General features: G+C 30.8%; 2 protein-coding genes across 3 annotated transcripts in view; both read left to right on the top strand.

Moving 5' to 3' along the window:
• LOC144854210 (myocyte-specific enhancer factor 2C-like) overlaps positions 1-13,437 on the top strand; it is a 56,244-nt gene that overhangs the window by 2,707 nt on the left and 40,100 nt on the right. For both annotated transcript variants that reach the window (XM_078712128.1, XM_078712127.1), the window contains exon 2: positions 7,714-7,795. The gene's annotated coding sequence lies outside the window, so the exon portion shown is untranslated. The remainder of the gene's footprint in view (positions 1-7,713; positions 7,796-13,437) is intronic.
• Positions 1-13,437, top strand: part of LOC144854231 (small ribosomal subunit protein eS7-like) — a 170,900-nt gene that overhangs the window by 126,419 nt on the left and 31,044 nt on the right. The gene's annotated exons all lie outside the window — the stretch shown is intronic.

The following is a 13,437-nucleotide window of genomic DNA, read 5'->3' as shown; positions in this document are numbered from 1 at the left end:
AAAAACCATGTCATAACATAATAATAAATAATTTGTGACAATTTGATTTCTGTTGTGACCTTTAATTTCAAGTATGGTAACTCACGCTCAAATTGTATTTCCAAAAATGCTTTATGTACAGTTACTGTTACTTTTAAGCCTTTAATAATCGTTAGTAATACTACAGTATGTTTACTAAAAAAAGATTTTGTTGTTCTACCCGACTTTGTATGTGTATGGTGCCTCAAGGAAATTACAGTTAGACTAATTTTATGCTTCATTTGTTGATAAAAGGGTTTTACTTTTACATACTGCTTTTTATTTTACATTCAACCAATGGGATACAGGCCTAGTTCCCACTAACAGATCGGGAGCTACCCTTTATCCATACAAATCGCATCACAGTCTACATTGGAACACCTAATCTGGATTTGCTTGGCCGATCAGGATACATAGTATGGTAGGTTATCAAGATCAAGAACATGTATTGTTAGCGATTTATTACAGTACCTCTGATCTACCATACAGTACCTACATGCATTCCTTTGATGGCAGATCAGGCTTTTATCGGCTCCAAAATAGTACATATTTGCTTGCTTTTTTGTTTTTTTTTCCGTGTGCGATTTTCGAATAAACTCTGAGTTTGTTTTGATTTTGTTTCTGTAACATTCATACAGTATTCAAGCTGAATTGCCAACAAACTAAACAAACTGTGGCTTGTGTATACTGTACAGTAGGCATTCACTGTATAATGTATAGTAAGGTCTTCATTGCTATTTTAAATGAAGACATTATTATTATAATACATTGTGTACATACAGCTTTAAATTTCCCTCCAGGATGTACAGTAAGGCCATTAATTATATTTTAGATATTTCACAGTATATGATTGATATTGGGATATACAGTAAATGAAGGGTTTGCCCTCTTTTCTCACCTATACCTATACAATAATATAAAAGCCAATGTTAACACATACTACTGCTCTATTAATTACAGAATGATAGCGTTATATTTGACTAATTGTTTCTATTTTCAAACATCAGTTTCTTTTTCTGTTTTAGATTGGATATTTTTATTTTTAATTGCGTGAATAGTCCTAATTTCTGTTGTGCAAAATTGGCTCAATATACTGAAAAATTAATTGCCTATAATGCATTTTGTTAAAATTATTTGCTTGATGCCCAGCTCTGATCTGTATGTCTAGACTGTGGCCAAAAGCATTTGATCTTTTAGTCAGTATGTTTTTGTTTCACTGTGTTGAAAGTGAATTTAAATTGATGCATAACTGTAAAATACGCCTATTTGTTGGTGATTTGGGTTTGGAATATTTTCGTATCAAGGAATGTTGTTTGAAAGGTAGGCATATTGTTTAATATCACTATGTGTAAATAAAAATATATTAATTTATTGTAATATTTTAAAATATATTCTGTGCACTACAATATAACATTCGACAATGTAAACAATCCTAGCAGAGAGACAAGTGTGGAAGATTACAAGCACAGCCTTGGCCTATGTTATCAAAGGGAAACAGTTCAGAGTGTGGGCATGTTATCAGACTTGTGCGTTGTAGGTCAGGGGAGGCTTTATGCACGTGGTTACAGTCCATGAATCAGCAGTTGTTGCCAGGTTGGAGAATGCCGTGCCCTCTCATGGTGACCCCACTGAAATGGGGCATTTCCTTGAACGTTGATCTCTGGAGACATTGAATTGATGTATGTAAATTTAACTCTTCCTAGGTCATTTTAGAACTTGTTACGATTATTTAAAGTAACTACTTAATGTAAATACTGCACAGGATCCAAATATAACCGTACTAGCAGACTTACACTTATAGAGGAAAAGTACAACACATCTCTTAGTTATTGGATAAGCACAGTTTTTGATTGTAAATAAACAATTAATACAATAATTGATATGATGTAAAGATTTAATAAATTAATTTCACAACTTTTCACAACTAAAAAATAGTGTTGTAATTTTATAATTTATACTACAGTACTGTACCTATACAGTACATTAAAAGACACAAATTATGTTAAATTCTAACTTGTAATTAATAAATAGTAGTAAAACAATTGAGAATAAATTATATTGAAATCAGTTCAGAAAAATATTTTTAAATAAAAAAAAATGTTTGAAAAAAAATTATGTTTCCCAGTTAATTAATTAGTACTTGTTGAATTTAAAGACACAAATTAAGTTAAATTGTATAAAAAATGTTTTTGGTCTAAATCTTGTCTAAACAACTATCAAACTTAAAATGTGAGAAAAAAATATGATGTGCCCATAATGGACATGATGATGTCCTATTATATTTGGACATATCAACACCATATATGCTAACATCACACTTTTTGTCACAAAGTTTAATAATGTAGACATAGCTTTAGAGGAAAAAATCCTACAGATAGTGATGTATAGTAGGGAATTTTATTGTTCAAGATGCTCAAAGCAAACTGTATTATCAGATAACATTCATTAATTTTGTTTGCTGTTTCCATACTGAACTGTGCTGTACTGTTTTCTTTTGTATCACTGACAAATTGTCTGGTGATGAATCTTCTGATTCTCCAACTAATATCTCACAATGGCACCCTATCCTTTACATCTAGAGGTTAAATTGTCTACTGACGTAAACAGCAAATTCTACTATGAATTTTTTCAACTATTAATCAACTAATTATTCTTAATTATTTTGTCTTTTCTAAATGCAGTATGGTAAAATACTAAATTGCTTATTGTAATTATTACTGTAAAGTTGGATGTTTAAAAGACAATCTATAAATATTATGGTCCCATTTGCAATTTACAGTATATTTAAACTACAGTTTAGATCAATTATAATCATTTTTTATTGATTATTTTTCAATACTACAGTAATAATATGAGTGTACTGTATTAATTACAGCATTTCTTGTGAGAACCTTGGATTTATCTATCTATTTTTACTACGATACCATTGGTTAAAGCTAAGAAGTTTGACCCTTATCATCTTAATATCTCGCTCTTTTTAGTAAGAATTAATGTACTCCCATGAAAATTATTTTTTAAATCAAATTATTATTACTATGGGTTCAGAAAATAGTTTGCAATTTAATAGCATTTAAATTGTGTCAATCATTCTAATATCGTCCCACTACATTTTAAAGTCTGAGAATGTACAGTATATTATGATGATAAAAGTTTAATCAGTGGCAGATCCAGGATTTTTTATTGATGGGGGAGCATTTTAATGGTATCAAAAAGTAGTTGTAGTTATTGTAAAAGTAATAATTTAATTTTAGCTGTCAAATTTTGACTTCTGTTATGTAGTATTATCTGTTATTATGGTACAAGTAAAGTTTACAAAAAGGAACCAAGCAAGGCTTGATCTTTGTTGATAAGAATGATTTCTATTGGGATTTTTTATAGTCTGCATTCTAAACTAACACAAGAACTAACGACAGCATGTCTTGAGTGGATTAATACCATGATTCCGTTAAAAAACACAGCATTAAAACATCGACAAGAGCCACCGAAATTGATTTATAGTGCAAAACTATATTTAGTATATAAACATTGGTTTGAAAATTCTACTGTCAAGTTTACTTAAACCCTCAGTAACAACATAGTTATTAGTATATTAATTCATACGATATTAAATGATATATTGTATGTTGAATTATTACGTTGCGACTGTTTGTATTGTGAGAACTGTGCAGAAAATGTTTACTATCTTTAGCATACTGCAGCTGTTTGTACCTTCAGAATTGAAAAGTCTCATAATTACCGAGTTTGTGGATTATTCTCTTGCATTACAATGATTAAGTATTGTTCTACTTTTCTTCCTCGAGGTTTTTATGTCTACAATAATTTCTTGTTTTATAATAAGAATTAGAAGTGATATTTGAGAATATTGATTCTTCCTTGGCTTTTTATTGATATTTCAAGACTAGGGGGTATTTTTACAATCAATTGAATTTAAAGTAAAAATACAAACTGTATTTGGGAATAAAGTTCATTGGATGGTAAAATAGAACATTTTGCGAGTACAGTACTTTTTGAAAAAAAACTATTGTAATTTTGGTTTAAAAAAATGTTGTTGTCTATAGAAACTGCGAGTTCATTGTGTAACCTGCGACTTGGATTAGGTTTGGTACCTCATATACTGTAGCTAATAGAAAAAAAAAACCACAAAATTCATATCCCGAACTAAAAAATAATGTACTGTATTATTGGTCCACTGTCTAGAGATCTGCATGGTTAAATGGTGTAGTAGAGCATTTTTTAGTAATACTTTAAGGATCTTTCGTTACCATCCCGATGCGAAAGCTCAATAATTAATAATAGTTTTCTACCACGTTCAGTACAGTATGCTGTACTTTTTGTGATGATCATCAACATGATACGTATATTCATTGCCATTCTCTTTGATTTGCAAGATAGTACATTATTTTTCAAGTAACTGCTTTGTTTGTTGGTGAGGTTGTCGTTAATGAACTCATTTTATGCTATTTAATTTCGATTCTTAAGCCTCGGATTTCTTATCTCGCTACCTTGAAAATGCAGAGATAAACTTAGGCATAAGTGACTTCTAGTATTGATGGTGCATTTTATAGCATATGCAGTAGAGTTAGGGATTTTCCTCCTTAATTACCTTCGTTATTTTATGAGTGTGTAGTACTAATTTTGACATGGGTGCTTAAAGTACTTTAACATATCTAATTTTAAAAGTAACTAGGCTAGTCTCTGACGTCATTCATCTCTTTGTAGAAAAGCTATGAATTGATACATTGTAGGAAACTAAATTTAACAATTGATTTCCTTCATTCAAGGATACAAATTTGAAGGTTGTCCTGGTTGTCTCAGGATATGTGTGATGTCCACTCCATTTTATTTTTTTATTAATTTGATATAATATTTCCTTTTCGATTTATTATAGTTTGGTATTGTGGCTTATGTCTTATGCAATCGAGATAATAATAGCCCAGGAGAAAATATTAGCCAAATGACTGGGAAGATAAACTCATTGGATCTTATCCTTTCTTAGTCTTAGTTGCCTCTTTAGATCTTCATTAAGATTTTATGAGGATTAAAGAATTACAGTTTTTCTTACCATAAACATGACTAGCTTGTTGTTTTTAAACTTTAAAGGAGATTTATTTAATACCAACTGCTCATAAAGCCATTGAATTGACCAGGTATTTTTGCCTGATTCTTGTCTCTTTTAATAGTATTGTCACAGTGATGACGACACAGTAGAAATGGATACACAAATGTATAGTAAATAGTTTATTGTTTATCTTGATTATGTAAATATATTGAATCAATAAAAATGTCATTCAAATTGAGATTTTTTATAGTACTAGTTTTTTGAAGAGATAAGTAATACAGTACAGTAGATACACCTTTTCAGCTCTACCTATAAATACAAATCACAGAGAGATAGGTTTACGATTCAAGATGATTTTTGTTTTAATATTTTGAGAGTACAGGATATAGCATTCACCCTTCATACAGTAGCCATGCAGGTGAATAAATAAGGCGTTCTTTACAATGCATAATGTTTGTTTTTATATGAATCTATGAATGTCAACAGGCTTGAATTGTTTGTAGCAATCATTGGTACTGTACCGTAGTTCTGAGGTAGTACAACTTAACTGCTAAAAAAGTGCTCAAAATAATTTGTTTTACTGTTAATACTAATATTAGTGTTGATCTACAGTATGAGTACTAGAGTAAATCCATCCTGTTCATGACATGTTATTTTCCTTTTTAAGTTTTATTATTTAAATTAAATCTTTAAAAAATCAGATCAGTTCTATCTGTGCACATGTTTATATTATATCCCAGTTAACACACAGAATCTAACTCAGTTCAAACAGATTGTTCCTGGAAGATATCCAGTGACAATTTGTGTTGTACAGTACGGTAGAGTAGAGTATTAGAATCTTTTATATCTATAGTACTAGTAGTTAGTACAGTATTTAAAACTTATTTTTCTAGGAACTATAAATTATACTAATACTAAGATCACAAAGCTTGGGAAAACGGATTTATAAAAAATAAAAATGTGTTTTTTTGCTCTGGAACAATTTGACAAACGTTAATATAATTATATAAGTATAAAATAATACACTTGGAAAAGGATTATAGAATGCTTAAGTTGTAGTTCATTGACTTGATAGGTTTTAGTTGAATGGATTATCCATAGTTTAGTAGTTGCTACCAATCTTATTGAGGGATTGATCATAGATAAAGTCTGGCATGACTTCAAGTTGATGGCTTCCTCAACTTACTGAAGAAGAAGAAAGCACTAATTAAGGTGATCTTTATTAATATGCATTGGCGATGACTTTGCATCAGTAATGATTGCATGATGTTAGGTTTGTCAAGGGACATGGAATCTTCTTTCACTATTGTTTTTATCCCATACTGTAAAGTAAACTTGTAGTGACGATTTCTAATAAAAACATTTGTTACATTATGAAACCATTGAAAATGCTGGAAAGTAAATTTAAATATTTAAGACTGCCACAGTAGCAGTAGGATATTTCAATAATTAAAGAATTGAAAAAAGAGCTATCACATACTTCAGTAATGGGCAATAATGTCGATTGATTGACGGACTTGAAAAAAACAATCTGTTAAAAGAAGATAATGTTTAGAGGTTCTCTGATGGCTTGTTGTGGGCCTGTCGCCAATATTGTGTGCATTATCCCATAATCTGTACACTACAAATATGAAATTGAAGAGATTTTAACTGGAAAATATGTACTACATTAGTATTTCTTATTGAATGTCATTTGGCATTTGATTGGGAAAACTTTGTGCTCAGCAGAAAATCTGTTGTTTTTTTTTCAGATGGTTAATTAACGCATGCTTGTTTGTTGAGTACTAAACTTAACATTTAAAAGTCTGAACTCAACGAAATAACAATACTAAAAATTAAAGCCCACAATCGAATACGTCAATTGTCTGCTATTATTTTTTATACAACATTTGCACATTTTAAGGGATTTTACCTGCTTAAACGATCTTGAACAATAACATGTACTGTATACTGTATACCATTCCTATTTATTATCAAATAGATTTTAGTATTACTATTATCGTTTTTCCACATTGGACTTCCATAGTATTTACTAAAAGCTGGCCATCTTGATTTCAAGAATGCAGTAAAGAAGAAAATGTTTAGTTGCATACACCATAATATTTCATCCTATCGTTAGCAATACAGTACAGTAGCTAGTTGAAAAAAACACCAAAGATATGTAATGAGTTGATCAGAAACAGCCTCATTTCAACATGTTCTTCAAAACTTCAACACTTTCTAAGAAGTCGGGACCGTTGACATAGTGTTGAATCTGTCAGTTAGTCTGATCAGCCGGTGAAAATGAAAGCATTTCAATTCAAATTACCTTAAGACACAGCCACACTTAGATTCGTTTCGCTTTCAGTTAAAACAAGTCCCAACGCAGTGACCTGAAAATTTAAATGCATATTTCTGCTTTTATTTGGTTTAAATAGCAACGATCTACATTTAGAAAAACATGGTAATTTATAGACTAGAATAATTCTTCGATCAATTAACCGTTTTCTGTGATGTTATGCAGTCTGCAGCACATATTATCACTAGAAATAAAAAGTATATATTTTTGTAAATTTGTTTAATAATTTGTGGTATTTTTCATAAGTTGTTTCTAAAGAAATATATAATTTATTACTATTTTTCTTTCTTTTTTTTAGGTTACAATTACATTCAGTTATATAAACATTGTTATGGTTTTATCTGAAGACTTATTGTCAGTTAATTAGTATAAATAAACAGGTAAGTGAATTAATTTTGTTTTGATAGTTTGTTATAACAACCTGTTTAGTTATAATTAATACTAACCTGAGATATAGCCTGCATATTATATGGGTCTGTTTCTGCTGCATAGAGCCAAATAAACCGTTTCTTTCAAAATATATATATATCGATCAACTGTATTTCTTCTAAACTTGTACTACTAAATAACCATTTTAATCAGTGGGTGGTTGTTGATGGAAACAGAAATTACCCAAAATGCAATGGTCTCTGGTGGTCAATTCAAACGTTAGTTAATTCAAGGTATTAGCGAGTGTCAATCAAATAATCGTTATTTAGCGGTAAAAGTTGCATACCAATAACCGGTTAAATTAAAAATAATAAAAGGAATTAAATATACGGTAAACTTTTACAACATTGATGATAACCCCAATTTATAATTTCCTATCTCTTATAACATTACAAAAAAGGAACTTATTTCACAACTGTTCATGCTGCTTCACTGCTGGCAAAAAATAAGTGAGTTATTGTTGATATTTTATAATACAAACAATAGAAATTTTAAATACTACCTATTGAGCAATATAGTACATGAATTTAGTACTGTAGCCATGCCGGGAAATGATTTTTGTTTCTGGAATGATGACGATGGTGAACAAATTGCAGGAGAATTGAAGGCATTCAATCTAGACTTGCCTGCCCAACTTCAAAGTAGAAGCTTCCCTTTTCAATCGCAGTTCAACAGCAGGTGTACAACCAGTTTGTAGTAAAGTCACAAGCATGGAATAATATCACGGTTTTCATTGATCAATAAAATAATAATAAAAGTTGAAATTGTATTTTGTGAAATTTGCATTACGTAATTATTCTGTTTTAGAAAAAGTTATATAAACTCACTGTCAAGTGTCAGTTTTTCCAGGAATAGTGAAGAGCATTTTTTTTTATCTCAAAAAAGTATTTCTGTCATAATAAGAATACTTAAGATGGAAATAGCACAAACTAAAAAAAAAATTTAAATAAAATGTGGGTGATGGCAAATCCTTTTGCGACTGTTAAACCTAGAGGGAGTTTTATCTCTGTTTTACTGACTTCCTATACTTTAAGACGTTGCTTTTACTTGGAGGTGGAACAGCTAGCTGCCTCAAGTGCTCATTTCTGCATCTTAGAAGAAGAATTTTATATTTTTGGCTTTGTGTTAAAAAATCTATTCGGCATGTAAAAGTAAATTAATCGTAAGCCACAGGCTGAGGGAAATGGCAAGGTTATATTTTTCTAATATGTTAGTTTAATCAATTTTGTTGTGATTTTGTTTGTTTTTCACTAAAATAACACAAACCTGCTGACGAGGATCAATGCTACTTTTTTTTAAAGTTCTACAATGTCTTTTTTAATAAATATTATAGGAAGAAGAAAATAATATTTATTTTACAAAATAAAAAAAAGCTAATTAGTGGCCCAAAAAAATAAAATTGATTTAAAATATTTTGATTTTAATATTAAATTAAGTAACACAAATAGTTATGTTTGATAATCAGGATTTTTGTTAATGTCGTAATGGCCGAGTATATTGCAGTACCAGGAGGCCTGGGTGTGAAATACTCTTCTGTCCGAATTTAGCCTACTCTAATAAATGCCCCCTCAATAGAAAAAAACCAATGTTTTCCGAAAATGGTATAGTCTTTTGCGGGGATAATGTCCACTAATATTACTACAGTAGAGTATTACGATAAACATGTGCACAAACCACCAGTGCGATAATGTCGGATAATTTATTTCCCTGACAGAAAATGGTCTACACTGAGATATTTTTGGAGGTAAATTCCCTATTGTTTTTGACAAGACACGCTGTTTGATCAGAAATTTCCCCCAAGAACTAGAAGTATTTCACTTCATTTCCCAGCACAATGGACTTATTGCTGTTCAAATAACTAACAAACTGGATCAGGCCTAGGCACATTAACTTGTTCCTCAACAAATAACAAACTTATTGAACTGTTTTAATGCAGCCAATAAATGCCCCCACTTTTGAAAAAATGAAAATGCAATACAAAAATATATACGATATTAAATAATGTGACTATACAGTATTTGAGTGTGGCATCATACTCATATACGGTAGTACTGTAGGTAACAGATAAAACAGATTTTATCTGCCTGACTGTAATTATAAGGTAATTAAATGGTGTAATAGCACAATCCAATTAAAAGTTTCTTGCTGTCCATATATGTATTACCTTTACAAATATCAACAAAGCCACTGTTGTTGTAGGGGATTTTATTAAAATGAACATTGAAATTTTCCTTGGTCATTGATTGAAATGTGGTGTCATTGTTTAACGAAATGTCATTTGATGTGGCTCATGTCGGGCAGTCTGGATATTAACCTACGTTCTGATAAGGCATTACCTGTCTGCGACGGAAACACATTGACTTGAGTAATAATTTGAATTAGTTTCGTTGGCATTTGTAGTTAGGTACTCGACAATTTTGAATGTTTTTAGGTTGAATCGCTAGATGAGAGGTTTTTCTGTTGCGAGCATATAAAGCCTTAATTAATCTAAATTTCTACAGTATTTCAGAAAAGATTGTTTTAAGCCTAGTACAAGTAGATGCAATTTGGCTGTTGGCTAGGTACAGTAGGACCGGTCAAAAAATAGTCTATTTACTAGCACTATCCTGTTGAAAGGGTACATTGGTCTGAGTATGGTCCTTCAAAAGTGTGGCAATATAGCGCAAGCACCTTGTATTCAGTAGCTGGTAATAAATGCTTCAGTAGCCTCTGATCTGTTTCCTGTTCAGAAAGCTGTAGCCAGGTGTTTATTGGAGTTCATGGGTAACTAGGTACTTGACCTTTCTGTCATAGTACATCACATTTTTCTTCATAATCTGCAATTTTATTTTTGTTATTGTCATTCATTTTGAAAAACACATGTTTAGGAAATTTCTTGTTAGTGCAATCATTTAAAATAAATTACACAAAGAATAACATTTTTATTGGATAATTCATTTGAGCAAAAATCGTACATTTCTATTGATAAAAGATATGGCAAAATAGATACAATAATATTAATAGGGTCTTGTTTTTACGAAAACTGAACGACACTGGATAACAATTTAAATTTGTGTACAAAATTGCATGATTTCCATAGAATTCTCATAAAATCCTTTGTATATTTATTACCGCACAGTTCCAAAGGACCATGAGTGTGCACCCTGAAAATGTCCTGGGTCAACTCCTGCCTTCGAAGCCCCACTCAATCCAGACAACCATTAAAAACTTGTTAGGAGAGATCCATCCATAATATTGAATCCCATGCTCAGATAGAAAATCCCACCCCCTAATTTAGGCTAAATTCAGAAACCAGACCTTGGTATAATTTCCTTGTTAATAGAATACAATACAAGTATAAACCTAATTTTCCACAAACGCTACACTGTACCTTAATGCTTGGACAAGTATACTCAGTCATAAGGCCAAATCTAAATTAAAATGAAAGCTTTTTATTTGGCCTTTTATTAAATCATAATTTAAATTTGTATACAGTAATGTATTTGAGATGTATATGCATCAACATTCATAATTGATGTGATGATTGGAGACAATTGGTGGTATACCGTCCTTTTAGAGGTACAGTAAGTAGGCGTGATATACTCCATTGAGTGGGTTTTTTCAGAATTCATAAATTATTCACTTCTTAAAACTGATTTTAATATTTTACACTTACAGTAGTTTTGTTGCTTGCAAAAGAACATTTATTACTATTAGTACGCAATTTAATAATTCTTGGCCTGATCTGTTCATGCAAAGCAAATTAAGTATAATTAAATTAGGTTTTAACGTTATATTTAGTGTCATTTATTATCATTGATTTTATAACAAAACTAACAAATGTAATGAGTTAATTATATAATAGATCCACCTGTTTGTCAACATTGAGTAGGCCAGAAATGACTTGTTAAGATCAAAGGTCATTTTAGTAAACATCTGTGAAAAAATGGATTTACTTGTAAAGAAACCTACTTTTTTCTTAGTGTTAGTATTGCATGGTTCTTAGTACAATGGAACGTCTTTAATTACTATGGAAATTTGGGTACAGATAAATATGCAAAATTATGCTTTGGACTAAAATTATAAGATATCTCCTTCCCAAAAAACAAACCAAGACCCACACACCACAAAAAGTCCTTTTGATTTTGAAATCAACGTGGCCTTCTTTTTCCCCAGTTGTTTTTCTTTAAGGTTTTGTGATGACATTCTCCTCTAAATGTCATCACCGATAACAAATCATCATATTTTGAAAATATTATTAGTTTCACACTATTTAAAAAGCATTTTGTTGTTGAGTATCTTGAAAAATCACAGTTAAATATTATTCTCTTCTGGAGAGAGTAAAATATCTCAATAATAATTTAATATAGACTAAGTATTTAAAGGTTTACTGTGAGACCATGTGTTTCCAAATGAAATAAAGTTGAGGTGTATATGTAAAGGTAGAACAAATATAACAAATTATAGTATTATATTGAAATACGATAAGAAATGATGGGGGTAGTACATAAGGGTGTGGTTGAGGATTAGTCCAATATGGTAGAGGGACTATTATATCTTTTCCTATATAGAGCAGAGGCTATAATCTGTTTATCCAAGTAAGGAGCACTCCTGTACTATATTTTAGTAGAAACATGCCCACAGTAAAATGATTCTTTATGCAATACAGTAGGCTATCATTTTGTCAATGAAGAATTTATAAATGCAAGGAATTTACTTGGTATGAGATTGAGATAGCCAGGGGTAATATAGCTATGCAACTGTATAACTACCACACGAACGAGTTGAATTCCAACTTAAAGATAATCTGCAGATATATGTTTTAATGACGTGGTAATTGCCGCTAATTAAATAGGTTCCCACAGGGGAGATTCAACTGGGTTCATATCACCTTACATCAGTCATGTCCAGAAAGTGTAAACTAATTAAAAGTTTAAGACTATACCTGTAGTATATTCTACACAGTCAGTACTGTACCTAATCATACACACTACCTCGCCACTGTAATCCAATTGGCTTACTGTACAGTATGCATCATTGGCTAGGATCTTTATACTATTGAATGCAATGGCCAATCACGATGAGCGGCTAATAAGAAGTATGGCTTTAAGGACATCACTGATCACAAGCTAGTGAGCTGCTTTCAGAGAACAAAATGCAAATGTGAACTTATTTCTTTTTTTGGAGTAATTTATAGAGATCCCAAAACAGATTTTTTATCTAAAATTAAACTGCTGCTGAGCTGTGTATCAAGATAAGTTGAAGGTAAGACTGAGTATACAATGCTACTCTATCGATCTTCATAAGATTACAAGTTTGTGCCTTGATTATTTTGATGGATTCAATAGTTCCCCCATATTTTACTTTTAATTTTCTTTAACTTTCATCACATTATTTTCGTAAACGCAAGATAACCTGTACCCAGGACATAACTTTGATTTATAGTAGCAGAATATTTTGTTGGTCTTAAATTATTGGTAGTGTAACATCTTGGGTTGTTTGTATAGTGTACATAAAGATTGTGTTGTCAAATAAATTTAAAAAACTTAAAATTTATAGAGTCAGATTTTACATTTTCATCTAATTAAATAGCAAGTTGTTGGCCTTTTGATTT

The sequence above is a fragment of the Antedon bifida genome, chromosome 10 (genome assembly GCF_963402885.1).
Source record: "Antedon bifida chromosome 10, ecAntBifi1.1, whole genome shotgun sequence".
NCBI classification, from domain to species: Eukaryota; Metazoa; Echinodermata; class Crinoidea; order Comatulida; family Antedonidae; genus Antedon; species Antedon bifida.
The sequence above is the reverse complement of the archived record's forward strand: the minus strand, read 5'-3'. Positions and strand labels throughout refer to the sequence as shown.